This window comes from Macaca fascicularis, chromosome 18, assembly GCF_037993035.2.
Source record: "Macaca fascicularis isolate 582-1 chromosome 18, T2T-MFA8v1.1".
NCBI lineage: Eukaryota > Metazoa > Chordata > Mammalia > Primates > Cercopithecidae > Macaca > Macaca fascicularis.
Window position 1 is genome coordinate 25,827,674 of NC_088392.1, and position 6,000 is coordinate 25,833,673.

The window sequence follows — 6,000 nt, forward strand, 5'->3', positions numbered from 1 at the left end:
AGTGCCCAGCCACTTGGACCGTCTTTGGGTATATTCCTCTCCATGGAAGGCAAGAAGCCTAAAGAAGATGTACTGAACATTAAAGGAAAAAGAAAAATCTTCAAACAATTGGCTTGGGAACAGACACATAAGAAAAACCACCAGAAAGCTACTGTATTTCTCATCTTTCACCCATCAGCATGGAATCAGATTCTTTTTGGAGGATTTTGGACTGGGAGCACATGCTGAGACCCGAAGTAGGAGCTGTGTTATTTTGCAGGCTCCCACCTCACCCCACCTAGACTAATGCTGTAGGTTGCAGTGGGTAGGAAAGAATTAGGTCATTCTAGTCTATTTTTTACCATTTTCATTCCTCTTGCTCATTTCAAACAGCCAAGTCTCCTCCAAGCCTTCAGGTTCCTGAATCTTTCCTTTGCCTTTTATTAGGGCTAGAAGGATCGTTAAAGTTGATAGGAAGTAAATACATATTGGACTGATTTCAGTTACTGGTGTTGATGAAGAGAGTACCAATCCAGATATTTCTTCCACCTCTGAGTTTTTTCAGCATTTTCATTTTTTAATATAATATAATATAATATAAATATAAATAGGGCCCTATTTAGCAGAAGAGGAAATAAGTGACAAATTATCTTATTAAATGTTTTAGTTCCTTAGTGAAAGTTTACATACAGATCAGTTATTGTTATTATATAACACAGTTTAGATATATATGAAATCTAAAACATGAACATGTTTGATAAATAATGGATCACATTGCATGTTTTTTGAAAAGCTCTGAATTCACTCCTTTCAGACAAAGAAATTAAGTCCAGTTACCTGGGAGATAAGAAGCAGTCATGCTGGACTTGCCTTAGCTGCCAGCCCACTGTGCATGATCATTTTGAAAGTTGCTCGATAACTTGCTGCTGTTGTTTTCCCATTGGAGAGGAAATCAAGTGCCTGCCTGCTTCTCACATTCCCGTCAGAGGGCAGGAGGTACAGCCAACTGGACCAATACTTTTTCTCCTTGGCCAACTGTTCCAGCCAAGGATCCCTGCATGGCTCCACTCACCGTTTCAGGTTAACCCATTATCCACACAGCAACTTGACTTATTTCATGCTCTGGCTAATAGACTCTGACTGCTGTTTCTACCTTTACTAACTCTTCTGGGTGTGGCTTCTTTCTTGCCATTTCTGTCTAAACAAATTTCTGGTCTTAAACCCTACCATCGATCCTATCCTGCCGACGCCTGCGCTAGATAATTTTGTTCGCCTCCCAAGCATCCCTCCTCCTTCTCCCACCCACATAACCTTTTTTCCTGTTGGGGAATTTGCCTGTCTCCTCTTCTCTGTGTGAGTTTGCTCACTGTTGTCCCTAGCTCTACTTTTAAGGGTAAGGCCTGATTGGCTCAAACCAATAAGTTTAATTGTTAAGGGATTAAAGAATGAGCAGAAAAGAGAGAGACAAGGGAAAGTATTTGATGGAACACCTGTGAAAGAAAAACTTGTCCATATTTTCCTGGAGATACTGGGGAGAATGCTTTCTTTTTCCTTCTAGATGGGACAAGGACCGAAGTGCCTGGACATCTGCTAGCAGCCACTTGGGACTCTAAGGGAAGAGCCTTTGAAGAATGAAACCAACACCAAAGAGGCAGAGCTGACAAGGACAGAGAAAGAAACCAGATCCTGGTTACAGTCTCAGGGCTGCTGCTTATTTAGGAGACATTGAAATGGTTGAAATGGACAGATGAGGAAGCCCCAAAGAAGGCAGTAGCAGTGAGAGAAATTAAGGGAGTAGACTTCATAGAATGTGAACATGAGAGAGGGAGCTATTGAAGATGCAGGGGGAAAAGATTCATTCTTAGAGTAAGGTTTTGATCTAGTAGGGGTGGATAGGGTCCAGGTTATTGGTAGAGGGCTAAATTGTGGGTAGGGAGAGGTCTACTACTACTCCAAATAAGGGAGGAAAGCAAGAAAAAATAGGCGTGTTGATAAATCCACAACTAGTTTGATTTTCAGTTTGCACTAAGATACTGCACACTTTAGCTCAATCATTTATTCGTTTACCCATTTAACTACTACTTATTGCCGAGTATTGAGTTACATGCTAGGCATACAAAATGGTTCCTTCATAATCCTTCTTCCCACAATTAGCTATGTCAAGCTGAAATTTCTGTGAAGATTTGGAACCTTCCAGAAGGTGTACTTGCATATTGTATCCTATTTTCCAAATTCGAAATCAGCTCCAAGCTAGTCATACTAGAATTTCATGCATTTCTCTTAGAGACACATTTAAATTCCTTCAAAGCCTTAGAGACTGAACCCAATGCTTTAAGTATAGATTTTGGATCACAACTCCATTGCCTCTTTTGTTAATGTAATGTGAGGCCAACATCTCAGCAAAGGGGCCCCATGGTTTTCTTCCCTAAAAGTAGCAAATCCCCAATTCCTCAGACTTTGCACTAGCCAACTTTGCCAAAGTTCGCAAGATCTGCAGTTAGGCAGCAATTTCTGGACATCACATTGTTTTTAGACAATGTCGAGCCCTGAAGGGTGGAGAAACAAGAATGCTTTTTCAGTGGTCTTGTTTGCAAGCCTTTGATGTTTCCTCTAAGTCATATTGTGTCAGTGGAAATGTTGGTCTGAGGCGAGTCTGGCAATTCTTTCAAAATGCACAAATGCTGAGTGTATGTGTTAATGGCTTCAAGCAATTAAAATAATGTTTAAAATAATTATAAGTAGCAGCTCATTAAAGCAAGGAGGCTGAGGGCCCGGATGGACACTGGCTTGTAGCTGGGCTGGGACAGTGTTGTGAAAGGGATGCTTAGGTCAATGGAAGTTCCTGCTGAGAAAATTCTGGTGTAATCTAAATCATCTGCTGCCTCTGTGGTGCAGATGCCCCTGAAAATGGACCATTAGACATTTACTGGGGAGAAACATGGTCCCTTAGGAAAAGGACAATTAAACACAAATGCAGGAATGAGCATATTAAATGTTTAACAAAACTAAAAACTAAAATTAAAAAAAAAAAGCCCAATAAAGTGATTTCTTCAAACTAGAAACCTACAGACATTGAAGCTCAGTGCCCATAATATTAAGCCAAAGCAAATTCTCCAAGGGTATGTTGAGCAGGTAGTGAGCTGATGGAGAATAAAAGAAGCTTCCAGAAACCGTGCAACCAAGGAAGAAATGGGCGGATTAAGATGTAAGCATATTAAGATGATAAGAAATTCCAGCATCAGAAGGAATAAAGGACTCTGTCATTAAAATGAATTAGAGATTAATCGAAATGAAACTTAAGAAGACTGAGCCTGTTGATCTGCTATCAGTGGGGCTTGTTTTAGCAGGGAATTTCAGGGGATTTATCACAAGATAATATGGATAAAAAGTTGCTCTTAAGTCTTTAAAGGGATACAACCAAATAAAGTAATCTTGCAAGATGACTTTCCTTTTACAACGACCCATATTCAAGACAAAAATATATATATATGCATAAGAATATTGTATCTTTTGCAAATAAATATGCAAAATATATCATCTTTGTGCTTCATTTTTCTCTAACTCTGGGGAAAAAATCAATTTTGGTCTCTTTCTTTGAGAGAACCAAATCTAAATTTGAGCAGCACTTCTTGCCAAATAAACTCATCCTTTTAATTATGTTAGAAGTTAGAAGGACACACAGAGGGGAAAAAAAAAACATTTTCAAATTTTTTCTTTGCTTGCTCCAATCAGTTCAGATCTTTCCCATTTTAAGACAGCAGCAAGAACTTGAATATTCAGAAACCCAACTTCACCAGAAGCTTGAGTTTCTGAATTCACAACGATGATTATAGGCAATTATAGCCTTTATCTTTTTCCATTAATAGCATAAAGTAGCCAGTTAAAAAAAAAAAAAAAAACTAAAAATCTTACATGGCTTTCTTATTTCCTCTTTATGGAATTGACTACCATGTCCTTTTGCTTTCTACTTATTTAGCTGTCTCTTCAGAGGACAGACAGTGAACTCGGATTCAACTTTTGTTTACTTTTGTCTCAGTGAAAACAATGGGGTCTTCTTGTGATAACTTCTTTTTATCTTCAAATTTTAATATTTACAATGAGTTTTTGCTACATGTCTTTCCTGAGAGTGGACTACACACTCCATGCTTTCACTTTCCTGGGTTAACCATCAGGGATCTGGTCCCCAAGATCCTTGCTCAGCTCTTAGAGGCACCAGCAGAGGCCGACCTAAGGCTGGAGTGTTCTAAGATATGACAGTCCTCTTTGGAGTCCTTGCTGACCTTCCAAAGGGTTTACTGCAGAGAAAAAGCCAAGTCAGAGACCAGTAAAGGCTCTTCAAATCAGACAGCCTGTCAAGACAGGGTCAGAGTACCAATGGCTCTAAATATAATAAGATAGTGACTTTTATGTAACTGGAGGAGCTACTTTGACCAGGAGTTCCCTCCTGCTTCTCCTGCACCCCAACAGGTTCTGGAGAGTCCTACAGTGTTGGCTGTTGGGTTTCAGCTCTTGACACCCTCCAGAACGCAGGAGATAGCTTACCATAATGGTTAGGAGCACAGGCTTTGGAATGAAGCGGGCCTGAGAACTAGCCTTTCCAAAAGGGCTCCTGGAGTCTACTGACCTACCAGCCTGAATGTACCCAATCTCAGAAGGTAAGCCGGTTGGGACCTGGTTAGTACTTGGATGGGAGTCCAAAGAGGGCTATTGAGACTCATAGAAAAGCCTCAAATTCCACAGCTCCGAATTCCCAAGAGCTGGGTGTTTTGAAAAACAAAACACCTGAAAGAATAGGAGCCTTCAACTGATGACAGAAGACAAACTTATAGAAAAGAAAATTGGTAAAATGTTCAATGGCCTGTCTGCATAGACCCAACAAAGGTTGACAGAGCTGGTAGAGGAGGAGCTAAGGAGAGAGCAAAGGCAGCTAAAATGTGGCCTCTTCCCTGTGAAGGGGTGCTGCTCCCTCCTACTAACCTGAGGAGGAGGTGGGGTCTGGACAATAGAAATCTCAGACAAATGGTCAGGTGACTCACTGCCTTGGAACTTGAAAGGGCAACAGGCCTTGTAGAGAAGCCTTTCATGTCAATATGGGTTGTGGGTTTAGAGAAGGATTGACAGCCACCGGTTCTAAGCAGAAAAGGCTAAAAGATGGGTGTGGAAGTGGCTGAGAGCATATGGTACAGGAGACATCTTAGTAGGGCTGTAGACATAGAGATTGCCTGTGGACTGGATGTGGTCGTGTCCTCACTGAATGCCATGTAAGTCTCTGCCAGCCAAGAGGAAAGGTGAGGAGAGGCCAAACCTTAAGACACTGACTTCAAAGCCAAAAGGACTGAGACATTACCATGGTGTCTGAATGTACCTGAGTATAGCTGGATTTTGTCAGTAGACTAAATGGCGGCTTAAAAGGTAATTTAAGCTCATTAATAGAAAGATCATCAAATTTATAGCTTTTATATACCTAAGTTTGTGGCTTGCAAATTTTGCACTTGGTAAAAGATTTAGTACAGTGAACCTTTCAGTTTGGGCAAAGGAGTCACTAAGATTTAACACACTTGATAATCAGGACTAAAGATTTGTGGTAAAACAAACAAACAAAAAAAAACAGAAAGGGAGCTTGGGGAGTGGAGTGACTCAATATTCAGTGAGAAAAAATGATGTTTTATTCATTTATTTAGATACAGGATCTCACTGTGTCTCCCAGGTTGGAGTATAGTGGTGGAATCATATCTCACTATAGTCTGGAACACCTGGGCTCAAAAGATCCTCTGGCCTCAGCCCCCTGAGTAGCTAGGACTATAGGCATGTGCCAGCATGCCTGGCTAGTTTTTAAATTCTAATTTTGTAGTGACAGGGTCTTGCTATGTTGCCCAGGCTGGTCTTGAACTCCTAGTCTTAAGTGATCCTCTTGCCTCAGCCTTCCAAAGTACTGGGACTATAGATGCATACCACCACATCTGGCCAGAAATGAGGCTTTGAATTTAAGAGACAACCATGAAGAAAGAAAAGAAAGCATGG